The sequence below is a fragment of the Gavialis gangeticus genome, unplaced genomic scaffold (genome assembly GCF_001723915.1).
Source record: "Gavialis gangeticus isolate Ggan-Ray unplaced genomic scaffold, GavGan_comp1, whole genome shotgun sequence".
In the NCBI taxonomy this organism is placed as follows: domain Eukaryota; kingdom Metazoa; phylum Chordata; order Crocodylia; family Gavialidae; genus Gavialis; species Gavialis gangeticus.
In genome coordinates, this window is record NW_017728998.1 from 6,607,746 (window position 1) to 6,632,897 (window position 25,152).

A 25,152-nucleotide genomic window follows, 5' to 3' on the forward strand; every position below is an offset into this window, starting at 1 on the left:
AAAAACCTCCAAGGACAGAGAGTCCACCACCTCTCTGGGTAACCTGTTCCAGTGCTTTACTGCCCTCCTTGTGAGAAAGTTTTCCTAATATCTAATCTAAACTTCCCTTGCTGTAGCTTGCACCCGTTGCTCCTTGTCCTGTCATCCGCACCCACTGAGAACAGCCCAGCTCCATCCTCTTTGGACCTCCCTGCAGGGAGTTGAAGGCTGCTATTAAATCCCCTCTCAGTCTTCTCTTCTCCAGACTAAATAAGCCCAGTTCCCTCAGCTTCTCTTCAGAAGTCCTGTCCCCCAGCCCCCTCACCATTTTCATTGCCCTCCTCTGGACTCTCTTCAGTGTGTCCACATCCCTTCTGTAGTGGGGGCCCAAAACTGGACACAGTACTACAGTTGTGGCCTCACCCATGCTGAATAGAGGGGAATAATCACTTCCTCAATCTGCTGGCAATGCTCCTACTAATGAAGCCCAGGATGCCATTAGTCTTCTTCACAACAAAGGCACGCTGTTGGATCATCTTCAACTTATTGTCCACTGTCACCCCCAGGTCCTTTTCTGCAGAGCTGCTGCCCACCCAGTCACCCCCACCCTGTCCCGGTGCATGGGATTGTTGTGTCCTAAGTGCAGGACTTTGCACTTGTCCTTGTTGAACCTCATCGGATTTCTCTCGGTCCAGTCATTCAATATGTCAAGGTCTCTCTCAATTCCAGCCCTACCCTGCAGTCTTTCTACTGTTCCCCCTAGTTTGGTGTCATCTGCAGTCTTCTTACATATGGAGCAAAGTCCTAAATGATTAAGGAATCTATTCTTCCTTCCGAGGGCCTGTACAGTGTTCATGAACATCACATGTGAATATCAGTTCAATGGGAAAAAAACAGGTTTAGGCCTCTTGGTGGTCATCACCGGGTTTTCTTTTAAATTAGGTTATTTCATGCACAATCTTATATTCCCCACGTGTCTAGGGAATGGCGAATGTTATTGTGATTTCAGGCTTCAGTTAGAATCACTTTCTGGGCAAGGTTGTATTCTCTTTGAATGAGTTGCCGTTATTTCTGACTCCAGTGATGTTTATTTGTCATGGCCAAGGGGTAAAAAGTGAATTGAATCACAAATGTCAAATCCTAGGAAAGGCTTGAAAAAGTCGCCAAGATGCTGTCTGTGAACTCTTCAAATGTATCATCTGAACAGTTGCCAGACCACCATGAGAGCGGCACTATGAAGTACAAAAAGTTTTCTTATTTTATATATTCGGCCAGTTGGAAGGCACCAAATGCTATGAAAAAGAATAGCATTAAACCTTTGCCACATTAGCCATGATGCAAGATGTAGAAATTGCTGCAGCTAAAAATGATAGAAAGCATTCTTTTTAACTCTTATAGCTACCATGTTTCCTAAAACAGGAGCTCAGAACAATTTTAAATGACATTTGCTGGGAAGTAGATTGACAATACCATTGCTTCCATGAATCTTGCCCAGCACAGAAACAATGGCATGGGTAATGCTTTTCTATACATAATGCTATTTCGCAAGATAATACCTACAAGTGTTTTTTTTAATTTCTAACAAAATATTTTTTAAATGTAATTTAATTTAAAAGGTCCCACATTTTGGGTCAAATTATCAGTGAGGTGTCTAGAAAGGTGCACAGAATTTCTGAGATTCTTGAACATGAACCAGTTTCCATTTGTGCAAGGAAATACATGCTTGTAGTAGTTAATATATAGTTCTGTGGGTGGGTGCCATTTTGGTCAAGAACCTGAAAGGTTTCTGGGTGTTCCTACACATTTTCCACACTCATTTAGAGGCTCCTCTTTATAGTATTTGAAAAGACTTCTGCTTCAGGAATAACTTGCCGATGGTATAGAGAGAGCACAAGTCAGACAAAGTCAGCATTATACTGCCCTTCATTGATTACCCGGTATCAATAATAAGAATATGTATCCAAATGTGAATTTCCATGGGAACAAAACACCCATCATTCTGATTTCTTCTAGGCTGGTATGAATCCAGATTGACTACCTATATATGTAGTTTTGACTATATTCTCTGCCCAGAAGCATTAAAAAAAAAGGATATACGAAAAATTAAGAGACAATGGGCAGATCAGATAAAGGGCAGTATGAAGGGCTTATTGGAGAGAGAAGAGCAGGAATAATTTCTGGAACAAGTGGATCTTAAGAAAGGATCTGGGCATTTCGAAGAGAGAACATACTAAAAGGTAGATCCAGTTGGAAAATCTTTTACCTGCCACCTGAGAGAAATTTCAACTTTTTTTTCTTAAGACGATGAAAATGAAAAAAAATTCAGAGAGAATCCTCTGTTTTTTAATTCCTGGCTGAACATTTTTCAGAGGGATGCTGCCCCAAAGTTGGCATTTTCTTCAGTAAAAAGGTATTTCTCCTTTTTAAAAAAAAAAATCAAAAAGTTGAATTTCCAGTGGGAAAAAAACATTTTGACTAGAGTTTTGACAGGTCTTACTAGAAGAAATGGAAAAGCTATCCTGCTGCAGTGGGAGGCAGGAGAGGGGAGATAACAAAAAAAGATGTTATGAGCCGGATTAAGAGGAACACGGGGAAGAAAAAGGAGGGTCAGGAGGAATAAAGAAAAGAGGCGGCCTGGTTATTGTGCGGGATCTATTCATTTGAGAACAGTCTTTTGGAAATCCTGTTCCAGTCTTCCAGCACTGAACTGGATAGCGAGACACATATATCTGCAGTATACTAGCAATAAATACCATCGTTTCATCTGTACCACTAATCGTCACACCCCATAATTGCTATGTGAATCGATACATTTGGAAATACCAACATGTCCTCTTGAAATGGTTTCCAGGAGCACTATCCAAACAGAGGGGATCTCTTTCCACTGATTTGAATTTTAAGAATGGGGTCAGTCAATTATTTTGCACTGCTGGGCCGACACTTCACGTTGCACAAAAATAATGCTACAAGACTCTCAGATTGTATTCTCTGTTCTGAGTCATGGAGATGGCTTTAAACGTGAAGTAAGAGGCTCTTCCAGGAAGCAACAAATCACCTACAGCCACCCATAAATTTAAGCAAAGAACTAGGACAGGCTGAAAGATTGGACGTGAACTTTGATTTTCTATAAAAACACTTTTTTTTCCCTACGTCCGGTCGTTCCAAAAAGACGGCTGTTTTTCAGGGTGGACCTTGAGTGTTAGATCAATCAAAACTACCCACAGAAGACTGTCGAGCCCCTCAGCATGGCTTTCACGTCGTAAAAACCTGCTGAGGTATGTGACGCATGAGGAATTTGATACATGCTCTGCTTTTATGAGCAGAAAGGCAATTATTTTAAAAATATATCGTCAAATGGATTCCTCCCTTAATTCTTCATTGTTTAAAATGAGAAAATGTTCCCTTATTGAAAGGAGGTTTATTTATCACTACTGGCCTTGGGAGTGGAAACATCGAAGAGCTGAATTAAAAGGAAAAAAGTCAAAAAAACTCTCTAACCACATTTGTTCAGTCTGGCATGCCCAGATTGGATGCGGTAAAAAGGGAGTTGTTCTCCTCATCTACATCTCATAGATTCATAGATGCTAGGGTCAAAAGGGACCTCAACAGATCATCGAGTCCAACCCCCTGCCCTGGGCAGGAAAGAGCGCTGGGGACAGATGACCCCAGCCAGATGCCTATCCAGCCTTCTTTTAAAGACCCCCCGAGGTAGGGGAAAGCACCACCTCCCTTGGAAGCCCATTTCCAAATTTTGGCCACCCTTACCCTGAAGAAGTTTCTCCTGATGTCTCATGGCCCCACGCCTGTTCCCGAACCCAACACCACGTGTGCTTCATTCCTACGTAGAACCCTATGGATTGCATTGGGGGTCTTCATGCGTTACTAGGGTCTGCCTACAGAGATGTAGGGCTCCAGGATTAGGACCCATCTGAACTTGTTAAGAGCCAATGGCTATTTGGTGACCCACAGGAAATGAGTTGGTTGCATCAGATGTGGTCCACTTGAGCAGGGATATACTGCAGGCATCCTTCCAAAGGGCTACCTCCTTGAAAGTTTCTTCTTGCTCTGAGCTGATTCTCCATTTGGAAGACTAGGAACATCTCTGGAGCAGATTAGTCTCTTTCAGGTCCACGAGACGTTTTACAGGTACCCTCCAACATTACAAGAACGTCCAGTTAAATTAGGGACCAGATAAGTACCTCTGACTGCCCGTTCTCAGTAGAGGGCCCAAGGATTACAAAGGTCCTCATGGTGTGAAATGTCTTTTCATTCTAAGAGGAGGTGTGAAGAGACCTTTTTCCACTGCATGGTGAGAAAGCTTGAAGAGCAATAAACCCACTGTGTACAATAGAAACAGGCATCACCTGACATCACATTTGTGCCGCCGCAATTTTTATGGCTGCACAAATGCCGAGCAAATAGATGTCGCTACCCTACATCAGTGGCATGACAAAAGGTAACAACAAAGTGTGCCAGTGTATTGCAGCTGACATGTATTTGGTCTGTGGTGGTACAAGGTGGGTGCCCCTGAGCTGCCTCACCACCCGGGGCAGATGCTCCAAGGCCTTGAGGGGGGCCCAATTCTGTGCACCCCAGTGGCACATCTCCACACATAGGGAAAGCCCGTGTAGGTCCTGGCATGGAGGCATGGGAGCCGAGCAATCCTGAGCACCTCAAGCCTCCACACCAGGACCCACATGACCCTATGCTGCCATGCTGGGACCTGCTTTGACCTGTGCTTTGTGTCTTGCCACAGCTGATCCATTTTGGTTTGGCAATGGTTGTTTCTACCCAGAAAAAAGGGCTGGATTCCAGGTGATTGGCACATTAGAAGATCATTCAATGAACTGAAAACCTCCCCCTGTATTCATTACATTCAGTACTTGTAAGCTGTCACTTAGCCACTGTCTTCTGAAAGAACTCAAAGGAGACAAGACAATTAACCATGATGCCCCAGGAATGGGTCAAAAAACAAATTATAACTTAGAGTCACCGCTCGTTCTCTAGCTCTCCAGTTCCTCAAAGGTGGGTTGGAGCTGGGTAATTCATCTGCACATGGGCTACACCAGTAGCAGGTTATTTTTCCCCAGCCAGCCTGCTCAGATGGCAATATGCTACATTACAATCTCAAACACTGATGTCAAGGTTGCTATAGTGATACACAATATATGACCAGGACCCTCCAAAATGATCTTTCCCAGGCCAAAGCATCAGCCAGGACATTTGCGGGAAAGTTTTGAAGCCACAGCATTTATTCAAAGCCTGACACACAGATATTTTTCTTTCCTACAGCTCATGAATTGTGTCAGGTTTTTTTTGGCTATCCAGTTATTTGTAGATAATTTCACATCTGTTAGCTTATAAGGAGGAGCTTTGTTCTTTTTCTCTCCCTAGGTGTGGTTTTTCTGGAATGAATAGACATTGAATTAAAGAGGTCTTTCATCTTGCCGTCCATTCAGCTCAAAGACTAAGATGGTCAACCAAACGCTCATTTGAAAATAATGAATGGCTTCAGTATTGGAAATGGGATGGGATACAAGTCCATAGTTATTGTCAAAGTTGTGTCAAAGTTATTTCACTAGTTCTCACCGAATCGTTCTGCCATCGCAAGTGACGGACACGATATCGTGGCTCTCGGTTAGAAATTGACGAGAGCAAATGTACCTTGACATGATTCTAACCGGGGGAGTTTTCACAAAAAAGAGAAATTTGCACTTGTTGACATGAAACATGTGGATTCCTTCATTCAGCATTGTGTAAGGGTCATAAATCTGCCTGGAAATGAGGCGTAAAATGCATCATAAAAATGTATAATCAAAACCATAACATCAGTTGAAATTTATGGTTAGTTACTTATGGAGAGTATTAAAAGTCTAGACCTTAAATCAAACCCTGTTCAGTTGTGTATTTACATAAACTGTTGGTATAAAACTCCTTTCTCCTCTTTTTTTCCTACTTGTGTCAGGCCTAAACCTTAAAATATTTTTTTTTCTATAAATGCGGTATCTATAAAAGCAACTGTAGAAAAAAATGTCATTTGAACATCTGTGGATGAAAAGGTAACATCAGACTCCCCCAGAAAATGATTTATAGGAGAGGACATCAAGAATCAAATTCCTCCAGTTCATGTTCAGATCAGTAAGATGAATAATAGATGACAAATTCCAGTCTTCTCCGGGACAATTAGTTCAGCAGATGAAATACATCCTTAGGTACAGCCACAATAACATCCCTCTCTTATTTCTGCTTCTTTCGTTAATTAAAATCTATCTTTTTTGCCATTAGGTCCTCACTGAGCAGCCTGGACATCTTCTGGCTGTTACTCTATTCCTCCAGCTTTATCCCTCCTACGCCACATCTTTAATCTGGTCTTGTAATCCAGTGCTTGGATTTTCCCTGCATGATGGGGCGAGCGACAAATATTAGGATGTTATTAAAAAAATATCAAAAGCGTCATTCAGTAATGCTCCCAATGTAAATACATTTCTCCTGTCTGCCAACAAGTAAAATATTTGCACAGTGTGAGGTGGGAAGGAGGGGTAGGATGTTAAATGTCCCTCCAGAAAACTTCCAGAAAGCCAAGCGGAAGTCACAAGTGACAAACCGGGGGATTGTTGTGTGGTCTCCTTGTTATTAGTTCAGCTCAGAGCAGGCGCAGTCCTCTCCAGGCAAGTGGAGGCCTCAATGGCAAAGCTATTACTCATCAGGAAATTCTGAATTGCCCGTGTAAAGTTATGCAAGGAAAACATGCAGGCGCCCAACTGTAGGTAGATTAATAGATTATAAAGTCAGAAGGGATCTTTACAGGACCTCCGGTGTAGAGCAGGCTGTAACTCTTCACCCCGTAACCTCCATGTCAAGCCTGTAACTTCTGTCTGATTGCATCCTTCATAGGCTGCTTGCCTGGTGGACCTTTGACCCCAGGGCCACATATCAAGACATCGGAAGACCACCTAAACCTCCTCGCTGGAGCCAATAGCAATCTTTCCTTCAGTGACAATGAACCTCAATTTATTAAGCTCCAAGTGAGCAGCAGGCGCAGCGCTGCCCAATTACTCAGGGCTAGACCAAACCCTCATTTCAGCTGCTTTGCAGCATGAACAGACAAGTACCTTGCCCTAAGCGATCATATGTCATCTGCAGCAGCAATGCAACATACTGAAATTGCAGGTATAGAAGCATTACAGAACAAGGGATTTGCTCACATCCAGAATAGAATAATAATTGCTCATTTATTTTTTTTTTTAATCATATGCTTCTCCTTTGAGGCTGATATCTTTGCTTTCCAGGCTTCTCAACTCCAGCATTTATTTAACATATTAAAAATGTCAAACCTGAACCAGCAAGTTCTGGCACCTGGCAAGCAGAGAGGCAAGAGTGACATTAAAACAGTTCTTGCTTTGTGCAGTTATGCAATAAAGACGGTAGCGGTGATACGTCTGATGTTTTCTTCCCCCTATTGCTTGGCTGAGGGAGGGACTGTTGTGCAAGCACTCCTATGAAATGATGATCTGTTGCATTTCTGCCAACTCTCCTGGCAAGGTTTTAGCACAGAGGATGTTGGCAAGGACACCAGAGATAGCCTTTGAAAAAAGTGTCGGGGGTCCTCTAACAATCCCCGCTGCCACTAGAACAAGCTGATAAAATCCTCGATTTTTATGTACCAAAACACAGCACTCTCCATTACCTGGTTTGCCTATATCACAATGGGCAGCATCACCACGTCTGCTCTTGGCAGACGCACGTTCTCTATTTGTCATTGTTTCCATGGTCGATAAGAGGAAATCCCCTTGCGTTAAGAGGCACTATGTTTCCCATCCCATCACAACAGCTACCTTCCTCAAACTCATCTGACATTGGATCATCTTACTAGTCTGGGCCAAACGAGGTGTACGAGAGCATTACCCGGATGGCTTAATAAAAAAGGCATGAACCTCGCTAAGAGTTCACATTGCCAAGACAGCTGTGTGACCGATAATAAATAATCGGGTTCCTATTAAGATCTTATGAGCATGGGAAGCCCCAAAAAACCCCACAACAGAAGCACAGTCCCCGATCTTCAATAATTTTCAGGGTCCATGCTATCAACGAGTGCTGAGGTCCTAAGGAGCATCAACCTGGCATCCCCTTCCAGCGTAGCAGTCCTGGCGGTTGTCTGGATTAAGCAGATATCCAATTAGCATTTCCCCACTGTCTGGGCTTCTCAGCTCCAGTGTTCACTTAATTTAAATCGAAGAGCTCAGCAGCAGCTCTGGGGGTGGCACGCAGTGATGCTGACCTGGGAGCAGACAGGGAACCAGACTGTGGTCATATGTGTGGTTCCTCCCTTGCTCTAATGGGGAAGACATGTGTGCTCATTCTCCACTTGGCACCGCCTGATTTTCCTGCCCCAGATGTGTGGGCTGGTATGTTGGTACGGTTGCAAAGCCTACTCTTCTTCATGCACTTCCATCCACATGTGCAGGAAAGGACACTGTAGTCTCCAACAACGGCAGTGGAGAAACCTGCACAAAGGAGAGTTTTACGGTCCCTTATTCCTTTGACTGACAGCACAAGTGAGCCCTAAACTTTAACAGAGCCTGGGAAATGAGAGCAGTGTTTCTCTGTGGCACAGAAAATGTTAGCATAAAAACCCAAAGGGAAAGGAGGTAGGGACAGAAAGCAAATGGGGCAAAAGCCAAGCCAGGGAGGGGTAAAGAGCCTCATATTGCCTTTATCATGATCTCACTGTATGTCCTTTGCTGTGTGTGCCTCACACTATCGTTCATTTTCCACTGGCTGTGTAGCACGGATTTTCTCTCTCCCTCTGTGTGACACAGTGGTTTGGCCTTTTGACGTGCAGAGCAGATTCCCATACAGAAGACTGTTCCCTTTGGAGCGATGCCTAATTATAGCAGACGGACAGAATGTGCTGTTGTGCGGTCCAATATGCATATTCAGGGCTCCCTCCTCTGCACTACTTTATCACTGGGATCCTGGCTGCCTCCTGGCTGCTTTTTTATTTCTTTAACTTTCTGTCCTGCTGCTGATTGCTTTTTCCAAAGAATTCATCTAGAAATCTGTTGAAATGAGTAATAAACTGCAGCAGAGTCCCCTGGCATCATTACGAGCACAAAACTGCAATGGATATGCACTGAATGCTCACAAAGGTGGATGCTGGTAAAGACTCAGCGAGTGGCAATTCACTTAGAGCAAACAGCCTTCGTATAATGGATGAGACCTTTCATCAGAGCCCCTTCCTGCGCAAGGCTTTGGTGATATGTTCACACCCAGATCTGAACAGCAGAAAATTAGCTCCTTGCCTTGCTAGCAAGTAAAGCAGGTGGTTGGGAGACGGGTTCTTTCATGCTGTTCCCAGTCTCACGGTGTCACCTAAGACAAGGTGTTGAACTTTGCCATGTCTCTGTTCACCCACCTCAGGTCTTCATGTGCTCCCAGAACGAGGTCCAGATTTTGGAAAGAGCTCAGTTCCCTCCCTGGCGTGCTCAGGACCCAGCCACTGCCAACTGAACACTCAGTGGCCAGATTTTAAAATGTATTCAATAGACTAGGAGTGCCAGACGCACAGCTGCTCCCTTTGGGCTACCAGAACTTGGGACTATGGCTACTGTGGGAGCCTGCCACAAAGTCCCCCACCTGGCATGGCCACTGGCAACAGGAAGGCGAGCAATGGCTGTCCTAGCATAACCCCATCCACTCTGCAGCTGCTTGGCCCCATGCAGCCCCACTGTCACTGATCCCACCAGCATACCCACCATCGATCCTGCTGCAGCCCTGTGACCTGGGCTGGATTCGGCCCACAAGGAGCCCTGCAGGTCGTATCTTGGCACAGAGTGAGTTTGACACCCACGTAAAGACAGAGCTTTCTGGGGTACCCAAATGGGGATAAATCTCTTTTTGGAATGCACAAGGCCCTAGTTCTCCCCTTAAAATGAGGTAACCCCATCACTTCCAACAGGCTTCAGTCCTGTTTTTCACTCATGTGAGCGAGTGGGGCATCACCCCGTACAAGTACACTATTATACCTGCTTGGGGTGGCAAGGTGCTTGAGTGTTACCAATGGTTGTGATGTTATTTCATAGGTCTCAAGATATCGGACACACTTCTTCAAGCCCCAGCTCCTGGAGACGTGCGGCTACAGGAGTCTCTCAGCTTTCCTGCTCACTGTCTTAGGAGATTTGTGGTCCTTTAAGTTGACACAAAAAACGTGCAAATGTGTCCCAAGCATGCCCGAGGCACACGGACACCAGAAAGACAGGACCCCAGCTTTGGCTTTGTTTTGCATTTAAATCTTTGAAGCCATTCTCATGATTTTCAGGTGCCAGAGTCCTGGGATTTTTTTTAAGGCTGAGGTCGGTGGATCCAAAGAAAAGGTACGAAATAGCTCTGATGCAGGGTCGATTGGAATAGCACTGCAGCGTCTGAATATTTTTGCTCTGTTATTGTCTCAAAACAAAGGGCTGGAGGTAAAGCAGACTGCCAATCCGAGGTGAATCTGATGTCAGAGCTCACAAGAGGAACAAGCCTGCTCAGGTCGAGGAGGAGAAAAGTTTAAGTAAACAGGCAATATTATCTCAATGGGATGCAGTCGTGGGCTTTGCTGTTTGGATAGGGATGCACATTCTGCCCTTGGCTGGGCTGCCTAGCAGGAATGTGCGCCATGCCCCCGTGGATACTCTGGCAGGCAGGAAAGCGAACGGACGGCAGGTGGGGATGCAATGACTGCAGGAATGTGCTACCCCTTGGGGAGGCACAATGCTGGAGACAGCTGTACGACCATCACCTCTCCTCCTCCTCCTTTTGCAGAAAGCCCGGGAAGGCTGATCTCTTCCTCCACTCCCGTCTTCCCCATTCACCATGCTAGCTCCGTTTGCATCCAGGTCGCTGGCGATTCGCTGGCACCGAATGTGGGAGGCAATGGTATCGTAGGGAAAAATGCAAATTGTTCCCTGCACCTACTCTGGACTCCTTTAAGAGACATTTGGACGTTTATCTTGCTGGGATCCTTTGACCCCAACTGACTTCCTGCCCCTGGAGCAGGGGGCTGGACTCGATGATCTTCCGAGGTCCCTTCCAGCCTGAATGTCGATGAAATCTATGAAATCCATGCGAGTCCAACAAATGGAAAATCAAAATGAAAAGCCACCTTTCCCCAAATCTGCTGCCGGCTTGTAAGGGGGAAAGGTAGATCCTACTTTACAGTTTTCATAGACTCATAGAAAATGAGGGTTGAAGGGAGCTCAGGAGGTCACATCTAGTCCAACCCCCTGCTCCAAGCAGGACCAGCCCCGACTACATCATCCCAGCCAGGGCTTTCAAGCAGCACGTCCTATATGAACACAGATTACCTATAGGCTCAAGAGTTAAAATTTAGCATGTCCAACATGTTGTAGGCTTCAAAGCCAGTAACTGTGATTGAAAGTCAACCTGCCACTTTATAGGCAGCCGATGTGAAGAATAAAGGGGAGGTGGGATATAGCACCTATCACCCGGACCACAGAGCATTGTGCTAGTGCTCGAGGAATGAAGGAAGTTTGGCAAGGGCCATACTTACAAAAACAGCATTATTGTGTGTATTGCTAAGTATTGCTCATGCAAAACTATCACAAGATTATCACAAGTCTTGGTGAAACTAGTACTAATTGCACAAACTGGTGAGGAACCTTTCAGAGAACGGTCAGAACTTGCATCCAAATTCTTCATCTGCCTCCAAACAAAAGGCTTTTGGTACCATGGCTGGTATCTACATTTGCCATCAAGCCTCTCTGAGTATCAAGAGGAATGAGGTGAATCAATATGACATGAGCCAAGCCCATGTATCCTCTCCCCATTCAAAAGGTTTGATCACCAGTGCCAGATGGAGGAGATGATCTCAGGTTGCTCCAAAAGCCTTCGGGCATGCAGAAACAGCTAAAGAACAGCTGAGATGGACAGGCTGAGCCATTCATCATGTGCAAGGGCTAGGAAAAAAATGAAGTGAGCTTTAAAGCCAAGGCTCTTCACCAGAATAAAATGCTTTCCCCCAAATCATTAAAAAGTCAGCATCATGATCATTTTAGGCTTCATCTGTTTGCTCTACAGCTCAGCGGAAGTATCTCTGTATTGGTATGATGCAGTACAATAACTTGGCACTCATTCAGGGATGTTGACTGGGGTATAAGAATGAAAAAAATCATTTCAGTGCTGTTCTAGGACAATCATTTCAGAAAAAAAAATTAAAGATCATAGGTCCACATTTAGGTCAGTACAAGCCCAGCCTTGACTTTAGGCAATGCACACTAAGTAGATGGAATTTAAGCAGACTCAGTAACATTTTTCCTAAATAGGTCTGTAGTTAAGCATGTGTTTAAGCTGTATTGAGTAAGTATTATGCTGATAAAAGGCAAGATTAAAGATGAAGCAAAGCCCTGGATTCAAAAACTTTTCTACAGCAGAACCATTAGAAATCTGAGCTATGAAAGTTTACATTAGCTGAGGTTACGACTGTAATGGCAAGGGGTCTGTTGTGTATCATAACTGAACCCTGTTGCCTTGGACTAAATGATTGCACTAACATCTAAAATTCTGTATTGCCGCTTCTGGATTTATTTCTAAAGTCGAGAGATGAATAATAAGCACAAAGGGGAAAACCTCATCTGTAGAACAACTTGACACATATGCCCTCTCCAGGTCATATGCCACTGGGTTTTGCTTGCATAAGTAAATCCATCTCAAGCTGACCATTTTTGCATGTGCAGATCCTTTCAGTTCTCCAGATTTCCATTTGGAGATTTTTTGGAGATCTGACAGGGGAAGATAATCAAGTCCTCCTGTTCCACCAAGAACGTCATTTCTAGCTTTAAGAGAAGCAAAGAGATAACTCTCAGTATGCATGCTTGTTCACAAGGAGCTCAGAGATATTCACATGCAGCAAGCTCAAAACACAGTGATGTTTTTGGTCAGGGGTGAAGCTGAAAATTTCTAGCATACCAGAGACATCTGGCAAAGTTATCTGAAGACTCATGGCGCTTGGGAGAGGTCCCAGAAGACTGGAAGAAGGCCAGTGCTGTGCCTATCTTTAAGAAAGGGAGAAAGGAGGACCCAGGGAATTACAGGCCAACCAGTTTGACCTCAGACCCTGGTAAAATCCTGGAAAATACTATCAAAGAATCCTTTACTCCAAAGGAGGGCCACATGCATCATTAGAGGCCTGGAGACCAGGACATACAAGGCTGAAAGACTTGGGACTGTTCAGCCCGGAGAAGAGAAGACTCAGAGGGGACTTGGTGGCAGCCTATAAATATATTAGGGGCATACATCAGGGCCTGGGGGAGCAACTATTCACCAAGGCTCCCAAGGAGAGGACAAGAAACAATGGGCACAAACTGATTGAAGGTAACTTCAGGCTAGGCATAAGGAAAAACTTCTTTACAAGTTGCGTGCCGCGGGTCTGGAACAGGCTCCCCCAGAGGTGGCTCAGTCACCCACCCTGGCCATCTTCAAAAAGTGTCTTGATGGCCACCTTGCTGGAGTCATCTGACCCCAGCAATCCTTCCTGCCCAAGTGCAGGGGGGCTGGACCCAATGGTCTGTAAGGTCCCTTCCAGCCCCTAGCAATGACAAAACTATCTATCACTCTAATATGGAGGAGAGAGGGTAGGGGCAGGAAAGCTGATCTGGAAAATAAAAGGGAAGAGTTGTAGAGGATAAATGAGGATGTGGAGGAGAAGACTGGGTGTTTCAGCACGAAGGAAAGCAGGTATTGCTCCTCGCTGAGTGGCAAACCTTGGACAAAACAAAAAAGCCAGCTCGGGTGGGAGGGGTGCGTATTATCTGAAGGCAGAGAAAGAAAGCAGTACAGAAAGGGAAGGATCCTGCCCAGGGGAGTTCAGAAACACTGGGAAAAGTTACAGTGAGTGTCTGATTTATTGCCATAATGTTCCACACATTGCCTCAAATATTTCTGTGCTGGCGCTTGTCTCCCAGTCCTCTCCTGCATTCGGAGAGCAGCAGACGTGGTCTACGTCCCTTCCCACCTCACTCCCAAACCCCATCCCCAAAGTGTAAGCTCCCAATTCAGCAGAGGCAAACGTTGATAGAGTCCTAGACCCTGTCCTATGACTTATCTCATGCTGGAGCAATGTTTTGGTCTTCCAGAATGGGAACGAGCAAGCATAAATCCAGTCCAGGGCACACAGGCCGAGGATTAAGTTTTGCAGGCTTCTGCCTGCTTTGCTGCAAAAAGTTTAATTCAAGCACAAGGCAACAGCTGCCTGGTGGTACACCTCTTCTGACCGCTGTGTCATGTAACTATGAGGAGAAGGCCGGGAATAACCTTGGCAAGGCCCCAGGCAGGATCCTGGTGGAGACACGAGCAAGAAAATGCTGAGTTATGGCTTTAAAAGCACCTTTCTTGTTTTCTAGATATTGTAACATGCTATGAGCAGCCCAAAGCAAGGCCAAGAGCTTTGTTTAATAAGTCAGTCTGAATCATGTTGGGGGTGGGCTATCCAAAGTAAGCACCAAATCACAAGTCTATGCTCAGTTTTTTTCTCAGCCATTGACTTTATTGTAGTCATCGGTCCACAGGAACTCCAGTTAAAGACGTATTCTATAGATGTGGTGGTAAAATAGCACTTAAGATAAAGTAATTAGAGTTTTTACTCAAGCTTGCAACTCCAATCTCCAGCCTATAGCTTGGGACTACAGTTGGTTTCAGTGCAGAAATATCCTGGGTTAAAACTGAGTCAGCTTCTAGATAAGGTCCCAAACCCAAATCAAGCAGCCCGGCGCACCCCAAAGTTGCTGGAAGCTCATGTTCAGATCTGACGTTTGCATTTTGAATCCAAAGGAACCTGAGAAAGACTGCAGTTCAGAAGTACGGTGGGGCCCTGCCATACAACATAGTTATACTGGTCTAAACAAGGATCAGACCCACAATATATAGCTTGACCCCAGTACAGCTTACTAGAATCAGTAGTAGAGTTTACGTGGGAAAAAATCCGGGGTAAAATCCCACAAGTCAAAAAGTGATACTGGGATAGATGCCGTGTTTGCCTCCATACTGAGGCAGCCCTCTGCTCCATGCAAGCAGGCTATTACCAGATCTGCCACCACCTATTAGCAAGGCACTATAATAGCCTTTGCCCTGGGAAGGGACATCCATGGACTTGGCCTTATCTGACAGTAGAAAGGGTGAGTGAGTCTGAACACTTATGAAGAGCTAAGTCAGGTAGGACTGGCTCCAGGGGTCTTGGGCAGCCAGCATCTTTCCTTAGATGCACACACCACACAACTGCAAACAGTGATTAAATACTCATTTTATGCAGGCAAGCAAAGCACTCTGATGGCTGTACACAGAGATACATCCAAGTTACATAAAAAGAAACAGAACGGTTTGTCAACATCTGAGCTAAACAAACTTTTTTTATATATAAATACAGATGTTTTGGGTTTTTTTAAGAAGTCTAAATATCTAATAAAGGGTTTCAGGACACGTGAATCATGCTTTCTTTCCAAGCTTGTCCCCAGTGCTCAGAACACTGTGTCCTATTGTTATCACAATAAATCACACTTATATAATGAAATATTACTGGGAAGTGAACATAGAATTTGAGAAGAGCTTTGGTTTCACAAAATCTCATCATTTGGGTTTTGGTCTTGCAGTTTAGCCAAGTCCTCAGAGTGGAGGGAGCCAAGGAAATGGGCCCATGCCCAGACCAGCTCTGATTAGCATTCATGTGTGACATGTGGTAGGCATATTGCTTAATGCCTTTCTCAAAGACACTCAGGAAGCAGGACAAATGCAGGGGAATAAGAGCATGGAAGAGGAGAGTACATGGCAGGTCATCTAATGGCAATAACAATGGGCCTTCAAAGTGCTGAACTTTCCCATTTCTATTTGCCGAGGGCCTGATCTTTTACCATCTGGGTGGCCAAGCTGCAGCAGGCATGCCACAAGTGGCACAGGCAGCCTCCGTATGTGGCATGCAACAGAGCAGGGAGGGGACACGCAACGCAGCAGCAGGTCCAGCAGGAAGTTGAAAGCGGAGCAGAAAAGCAGGTGCCGAGCACAGGGTGGGGAGCAGAAAGCAGAACAGCAGATCAAGCAGGGGAAGAGGACTGGAGTAGTACTCAGGGAGGGTGTGAGGCTAACTTGTGGCACATCTAATCTTTTACCATAGTGAATGATAGGTTAGTCAAGATACATAACCCTGTGGTTTTCAGTGGGGGTGTACAGGAGATACTCATGTATAAAAGTGATAGCACGGAGCCCTTCATTCATCTTATAGATTCCTAGCACCTTGACTCTTACAGGTTTCAAGTGTTAGCACCCCCTTAATAGGCAATACAGGTTGAGGCCTTCACATGTTAGCCTGGTCTGACAACTCTCAACTTGGAAATTCACAGGGTAGCTATGGAGGGCTGAACTGTCTGAGAGCACCGACTAATATATTTTACAGAAATGGGCAAAACTCTCCACCAACTTCAAGGTGACCGTTTGAGCCAGTTCAGATGCACCTCCAAATCGACACATTTGTGTTAAAACCATCCAAAAGTAAGCTACCAATGAGGTTTGCTTTGCCTGGCAAAGATGGGGGAAATGAGTAATTCAGCAGCACAAATTGCTAGCCTTTGACATCATGTGCGCCTCAAGTCTAAAACTTGCAGTGACCTTTGGGCCCTCTTGCCTTGCAAATGCCATACCACAAAAGCTCCAAGAGCGACGGCTAATAATCCAGTGAATTTAAATCTTCACACTGCTTCCTGTTCTGATCAAGTTTGTACCTCGCTGCCTCTGACTTCCTTTCTTTTCTCTTTTTTGCTCCATTCTCTAGATGAAACACGCTATAATTGAAAGCTTTTGGAGCTGATCAAGTAACACCACCCTGCTTCTGCACTCCCTGGGAATGTGATGAAAGGTGTATGCCTGAGATTAAAAATAGAAAGTTTAGGTTAGGGCCACTGTTATTTTCCAGAGGATGGAGGAAAATACATTCCTTGGCTGCAATTTCATAGACGGTTTACAGCTGGGGAACAGGGAGTGTAAAGTAGGAATTGATTGCTCTGGGGGTTATTATTTGAGTGTTAATCTTACCGAGAGTCTCTCCCATATGACATTCTCATAAGCAAATGAGGGAAATATGGTCTAAATGAAACAACCGGGCAGTAGCTGTATAACTAGTTGATAAATTGTACTCAAAGAGTAGTTAGCAATGGGAAGACATTTCATTATGGGCCCACAGGGGTCTGCTCTTGGTTCAGTTTTATTACAACATTTTCATTAAGGCTTGTGATGACAGAATAGAGAGTATACTTATACAATTTTTAGATGGCATGAGTGCAGAGGCTTTGCAAGCACTTTGGAGCACAGGATTAGCATTCAAAGTACTCTTGAGAAATGGTCTCAGGTCCATAGGATGGAATAGTACAGAGACCAGAGGAAAAGCCCCCCTAAAAAAGGAGAAATCAAATGCACAAATATGGGCAATAACTGGCTAGGCAGCAGCAAAGAAGCTGTTAGTTGTAGAAGATGACTAACTGGATGTGAATCAACAATGTGACACTGGGCGCGTCTGCACGTGCGCTCTAATATGCATTCGCCTATTTTAATGCTCATTAAAGTGTCACCAAAAAACGTGCTCTTTCACTAATGCACAAAACAATAAATTAATGCAGATTTTTCTAGCACTTCACAATAGAGGATGCCTATACACAAGTGCAGAGGCACTGGGCTTTCTGTGCGGCGGAGCAGACTCAATCAGGTCTGCTGGAGTGTGGCGATTGCCGTGCTCCAGCAGCTTCCCGCATCTCATGTATCAGCATCCCTGCACTTCAAAACACTGGCAGGGGTGCTTGAACTAAAGCTCATCAAATGAGCTTCAGTTCAAGTGCCCCCGCTGCCATTTTTAAGCCTGGAGATGGTGATACAGGAGATGTAGCGGTGCTTTAATTAGAGCCACTCTCGGAGTGGCTGCCGCCCCCAGAACACGTGTAAAAGTGTCCAGAGGTATGAGATTTAATGTGCATTACCTGGAGTGTATTAATGAATGTGTAGATGCGCCCACTGAGGTAGCAAACGTGAATGCTGTAAAGAAAGAGGCAAAGGATAGACATAAGAATTGTCTTCAAATATATACAAGGTTGTTATAAAGAGGACAGTCATCCATTGCTCACCATGGTCATTTTGGATAGGACATGAATAATCAGGTAATTGAGACAAAGGTAGTTAAAGGGACAAGTTTCTCAATAGAGAGAGTTAAGCATGGGAACAGACTGCCTAGAGAGGCTGAGCAATCCCTTTCACTGGAGAGTTCAAGAATAGGTTGGACACCCACCTGCGAGGGATAGCCAGGGTCTGTTCGATCCTACCTCAGTGCCGGGGGCAAAGCGGTGGACCAGGTATTCTCTTGAGGTCCCTTCTAGCCCTACCCTGTCCTGATATTTCTATGAAAGTAAACTTGGACAGTCATTAGTTTTAGACAGTCTTAGACAATCATTGGGGTGTCAGAAGCCAGAGGTCAATAGGCAGAGCCCAGTGAGGGGAGCAGAAGCAAGCAGCAAGTCTAAGATACCAGACTGAGGTCAAAGACCGCTAGCAAGGGGGTCCAGCCAAAGGTCCAGGGCAGAGACTGGAAACCAGCAGGCAAGCTGGAGTCAGGATCTGGAGTCAGAAGATAAGAGATAAGCTGAGCTCGGGAAGCTGGGTCAGGAACCGGGGCCCAGAAAACAAGGCCAGGTGCTAGGAACAAGCCTGGAAGAGCTTCTAGACTGGAAACCGCTGTGGCATATGGCATAAGGCAAGTGGGGAGGCCCTTTAAATGAGGAGCCGAAGCCAATCAGATGGCTGCCTTGGGAATTCAGCGAGGCCATTTAGCTCATTAAAATGGGAAGCAGAAATTTAACCCTTACAGTTATAATGTTGCCAGGATGCTGAGTCCTCCAAGTCTGTGCCATCTGTACAGGGCCATTGAAACCACTGCCCACAGGGCTTTGGCAGTGCCCTTTAGAGATCTGCTGCATATTTGTAAATTTGCACGCTCTGTTCATAACGATTTCCATATACCATTGTACAATCCACCTCAAGGCCAAAACTTATTTGTGTACAATCAGAAGTTTCATTCCAGCTTTCAGACTTAATTTACGGATTAAAAACATAATCCTGTCACTCTCCTATCTCCCTTTTCTTAAACCTTTTTTCCCTTCAGTAATCTTATGAGTTAATAGAGAATTAAATAATCCTGAAAGTGAAACATCACTTACCTATCAACGTGGAATAAAAACAACCACTCTCCCTTATCCATCATATGGGGCATTATTTTATTGATAAGCTATTTCCTTGCCGCACAAATGAGTCTTACAGGCTGTGAAAGGACATTGCTTATTCATCTCAATCCATCATCTTTACTAGGTTGCCATTTTAGGCACTGTACCTAAAGCTTCCTATAAAACAACCAGTTTTCTCATTGCAGAAATAGCTACTCTGCTTCTCTGGTGGATGACATGACTTTGTATTTGTTCCAAGACATCATTTTGCTCTTGCTTCTGCAGAACAGATGAGATGAAGAAAACAATATACCCTGATATTTTCCTTATTCACTAAGCTGCAACAGCATTTAATGGGAGTTATGCTTAAGCTATTGTGCAAAAGAGAGTGAAAGTTAGGATGGTGGCTACCTGGTTAATGAGCAGATATAAATGAAACTTGTTAAGTAAGAAGCAAGTTTCCAATAAGCGGACAGAAGTAGAGAGTCATTTGGAGGCGTGCTGGGACGAGAATACTTATTATTGGCAGATGCTACATGGCTGTCTTCCAAGGACAGAGGAGCACCAATAGGGTCCCTTTTTGACACCCTGTTCCCTGGGATTATCCCCTCCAGATGTTAGCAATGTGTCAACATTCAATTAAGTACCACTGAAGCAATTAGTATGGGCCTAAAGTGGTTCATTAGCCTTGTGTGGCTCCTTTGCCCAGGGGAATTTCATCTTAATAGACTCCTCTGGATTTCCTCACCTCTGCAGGAGCACGTGCTCCTGTAGTGCTTCAGCCAACCCTTGAAGGGCATACCCCAGCTTGGGTTAGCAAAGACGGGATTCATCCCCTGCTTAGAAAGGATGTGGACAAGCTGGAGAGAGTCCTGCAGAGGGCAAAGAACATGGTTGAGAGGCTGGGGCACATGACTTTTGAGGAAAGGCTGAGAGGAACTGGGTTTATTTTGTCTGCAGAAAAGAAGACAGAGGAGGGATTTGATAGCAGCCTTCAGCACCCTGCAGGGGGGCTCCAAAGAGGATGGAGCTGGACTGGTTTCAATGGGGACAGATGACAGAACAAGGAGCAACGGGCTCAAGTTGCAGCAAGGGAAGTTTAGATGGGATATTAAGAAAACCTTTCGCACTAGGAGGGTAGTGAAGCACTGGAACGGGTTACCCAGAGAGGTGGTGGACTTTCCATCTTTGGAGGACTTTAAGACCCAGGTAGACAAAGCCTTGGTTGGGATGATGTGGTTGGGGCTGGTCCTGCTTTAAGCAGGGGGTTGGACTAGATGTGACCTCCTGAGGTCCCACCCAACCCTCATTTTCCGTGAGTCTAAGGTTTGATTAGACAACACAACTGCCTCGGACAGTGTCACCCGGAGCAGGATAACACCAGGTCCAAATGGGAGGTGGAGGAAAAGCAGACAGGTGCCACAGCAAGCAAATTAGACAAGAGATTTAGAAGATTGTAGAAGAGACTCGTAAAGCTTTTGACTCCATGTGCAGCTGCAGGGAGGAAGACAAACAGGATGCTGGTTGCACTGATAGAGGAATGTAATGTAATTGAAAAGAGATGGCTGTGATTGTCTGCGGAAATGATAAAATCTTGGCCAGGGTATTGTTTAGAGAAGAAATGATACGGTAAAGAAATGAGATTGGACCTCAAGTCTTCAGGCAAGAGAAATGTCAAAGACAATGAGCTTATTATCATTATTTAAACCCCGGGGTGGATTGACCAGCTAAAATGTGGAAGGATAGTGTGCACACGTGTGTGTGTGTGTGTGTGTGTGTGTTATTTTCATGCCAGTTACAAAAGGCAATTTCAAACAAACTCCAGACAAGAGGTTCACACCCATTGCTAACATTGTTATCCACCCACCCAGCCGTCTGCATTTACTGAAAACTACAAATCCTGCTCTCAATTCAGCACCAGCGAGACTGCAATCCAAACAACCTTCTATGTGCTACTGGCAAAAGGATCCCATGGAGAGTTTCACATCCTGCCAAAGCAAACAGAAAAGGAAGATGCTACCCCTTGGAGTAAGGTAACACGCCAGTCCAAGGTTTCTTAACGACGAGACCTCCAAAAAAGTCTGTTTTAATTTATAAATGTCACAAAGGGGCGTTTATTCCAAAAGGGCTCCAGAAAAGCAAGTTTGGGCCAATTCATCCTGCATCACACTTCATGCTTTGCAAAGTGTAGCACAAATATTTTGCGAGCATATTTCCAATGAACACACTGGAAAGGGGGGCGGGAGGGAAACCCACCCCTGTTATTAATGAAGCAAACAAAGCAGGGTTAGTTAATAAAGCAGGTCAATAACAAACGGTCCTTTTCCTTCTGCAGGGTCTAAAACAGAGGGGAATACTTGTTGATATACCTTTAAAAATAAATGTGGCAAAAAAAGAACATACTTACATGCTTTCATTAAAATAATCAACAAATAGGTTTCAGAGTTGTTAGGGCTTCCACAGAGGATGGCAATTGGATTTGCCAATCCAGGCTCTAAAAATGGTAATAAATAAATGCATTATTTTAATACATAACCCACCCCCCTCACCCCACCACACACACACCAGTATATATGGCAGGAGTCAGCAAGTCCAAGCATGCGTGCCAAAGCATGGCACACAAGGCCATTTTGCTTGGCATGCCACAGCTGGCCTGGGCCCTGGGCACATGCAGCCACTGCTGGCAATGAGGATTGGGCCCCTTGTGGCTCCCCTGCGGTCTCCCCCTGGCACACCAAGCTGAGGCATGGGTCAGAGTTGGGGCGGTTTTGGCGCTCTGGCCAAAAACGTTGCTGACCTCTGATCTATGGCATCGTGCATATATAATGACAATAGTTAGATGATCTCTTCACTGGGATTTGAGAACTGGAGGCAGAGAACACCCATAATATAGGGACACATGAGGGTATAATTTCACTCCTTTTATTCGGGAACACAGAACTGGAAGAGTCTTCCTAAGCCGTTGAGTTCGGTCCTTGAAGTTCTTGCCTTTTATGAGAGGCAACTATGGTATATAATCCTGCTCATAAACATATAAAGTTTCAGCTTAAGAAGTGAGTTCTTGCCCCCACTTCTCCGACTGGAAGGTGATTTCCAATGTTCGAAAACATGTAGCCTAAATTTTGTTCTTGGCCCATTTGTATCCATTCATTATTGTGCCAACATTTCCCTTAGCTTCAATCGTTCTTCTGCTGCTCTGGTGTTTGCCGCAAGCCAGACACACCAAGCTCTTTAGGGAAGGTTTACACTGACTCTGTGCTGCCCAAAAAACCAGCCCTGCCCATTCGCACTCCCGCTTTAAGCCCAAAATGCATACAAATGCCAAGAGCCTTGGCAACAAAACGGAGGGATGTGGACAATTCATATTTACCCGGGTCATTTCTTCTAGCAGAACTTCATAGCGGACATACACATTTTTCAGAGCACCACACAGATTTGACACAACCAGTTTGGATCTTCAATGTCTACCAAAAAAACCCCCAAAGAGTAAAAGGAAACATATTTTTCTGGGATCTTTGAAGACATATTTTGTGCTGCGGTTTTGCAGGATACCGCTGAAAGACGAGACTTCCACCACAGAAAAGCACAGCGGTAAAAAGAGAGGACTGAAGGCAACTTGAAAGTGGTGGCACAGAGAGGGAAAACATATTAAGAAATTTTATTTTATTCTACGTTTTCAGGGTGTTTTTTTTCTTTTTATCTTTCCCTTTGAGCCTTCAGTCTGTTAAGTGGTCTTTATCCGACTAACAACACAAAAGGAAGTCATTTTTTTCTTTAAGCACTATAACTATTCATCTGTTCTGCTTGGTGTGTTGTGACATATTTGACTGGAAAAAAGAAATCTATCAAACTCATACCTTTGGAAGTATTTCTTAATAAAATATGCCCGTTGCATCATTGTCTTCTGTTGCCAAATGGAGACCATCCATTTCACTTCGGCTCCTTTAATTTGTTTTCTACAAAAGGCACAATATTTCTAATGCTGCTTCTGGGAGTCTTATTCTTTCATCTTGCTTGAAAAAGCAAATGGATCAAAATTTAACGAGAGGGTCAGATTCTGATGGGGCAGCACCATTCCTGTATTGATGTCAACGGTGTTGATGTAAACCAACACGTGCAGAAAGGAGGGAGGAAGAGCCAGAATTAAATAAACACATTGCCATTTTGTCTGGAGACTCCTCAGCTCATATTACCTTTATTTTTTGTAATGATTCAAATCCTCCAGGGCCATGAAGAAACAGAGAGAGTTATATTTATGAAGCAGTCAACCAAAGTGCTTGTTGAGGCAATATATTTTCACAAAGTGAATCAAATTGTAATCGCTACTGTATTTTAGGACAGGACATTCAAATGCAAACAGCAGCTTCTGATTTTTCTAGATAACATCTCAAATTATGCCAATTCACTTTATCTTAAAGAACTCACAGCAAAATAAAAGTGCTGTGATGTGATGATGACTCACTAGAAGAAATATTTCTAGTCACTACTATTAATTGTAACCTTCCTGCCACTGAAAACTCTCTATTCCTCCCTTTATCTCAAGAATTGGATTAACCAAAACATAGTGTTTTCAAAACAAATACGACTCTTGCAGTTTTGACAGAAAGCAGGCATTTGTCACATGATAAAACAGCTTTTCACCCGGAAAGATCCTGAAGTGCTTTGCAAACAACAGATACAGCTATCACTGAATGCACCAGAAACGAAAGATGGCAGCTTTACCAATGAACAAAGAGGACACCCATGTTCAAAAACTAAGTGATTAAGGTTCCTGATATCATCAGACATTTAACAAGGATAGGACTAATACTGCAGAACTATCTTAAGGCTTCCAATGTATATATTCATTTTTTTCTAGGTAGTTATTTATTGGAGTTTTGCCTTGACAGAAGTTTCTTTCAGTTCTAGCGATGGGTAACATGATGGCCCAGCCTACCCTCAGGCTCAGACTGTGCTTTGTTTTTAATGACATAACTATTTTGAACAGTATGATCTAGTCCTTGCCTATGGAAAACATGTAACTATGGACAAACAGGGATCCTTCCATAAGCAGAAATTGCAGTGGTTCCTAGGCTGCCAATGCCAAATGTCTGAGGGCACACAGAAAAAGACTCAAATACCCTAGGTATGGTTCATTTATGTACTTCCCTTGGCCTGGGTTTTTTCCTCTTTCACAGCATTGGAGGAGGGGATAGGCACATTATTCTTCTCTAATAATATGGTTGATATAGCATGCCAGCAATATGGCTTCCACAAATGGAAGAGTCCAGGACCCCACAAGCTAGGGAGCAGTGCCCCTAGCAGTAGGCTCCTACATGACTGACCTGTGCCCCTGGTGGCTGGGGGGGCACGGTGGCAGTGGGAGTGCGGTGGAGGTGGCGGGAGTGTGGTGGCAGTAAGCAGGGAAGCTCCTGCAGTCGGCGCTGTAGGCAGTGGGCTGGAGAGGGGCCGGGAGGCAAGCACCAACCAAGGGTCATTGACCACCTGCAGCCATCGGCAGCGGCGGCCAGTAGGGATGGCAGACTGCCCGCAGGTGCCCCTGGCAGTGTCGGTGGTGGGGTGGCAAGCAGTGACCGCCCACAGGCACCGCCAACAATGTTAGCAGTGCCTTTTTGTAAGGGGTGCACTGCCACACTCAGGAGGTGCACTTACACTCACTCCATACCCCCTCTGCGTTGCCCCTGGGCTCCTAGATCAGTAGCAAATGTCTAGTGATGCACATCTCAGCATGAGCTGTTCCTCTACAACAGTGGTTCTCAGTCTGCAGGCTATATGCAGCCCAATCAGCACACTGCTTCAGCCCATGTGACATCCTGTTAAAAAAAAATAAAGACATTTGACAGTGTAGAAATGAGAGGCATTACAGAATAGGGCTGTGTGAAACTTCAGGTGCCGATTCAATTCAGAGGAGATTCAGCCCAAATCTCCG

The 25,152-nt window shown here is 44.7% G+C and overlaps 1 long non-coding RNA gene across 2 annotated transcripts in view; it reads left to right on the forward strand.

Moving 5' to 3' along the window:
• The window catches only part of LOC109289316, a 22,627-nt gene extending 16,419 nt beyond the window's left edge, over window positions 1-6,208 (forward strand). Inside the window, exon 3 of one of the 2 annotated variants that reach the window (XR_002095330.1) lies at window positions 6,198-6,208. This is a non-coding gene — a long non-coding RNA (uncharacterized LOC109289316). Of the gene's footprint in view, window positions 1-759; window positions 772-6,197 lie in introns of those variants that run through there. The other variant, XR_002095331.1, reaches the window with a different exon arrangement.
• Window positions 6,209-25,152: the final 18,944 nt, after the last annotated feature.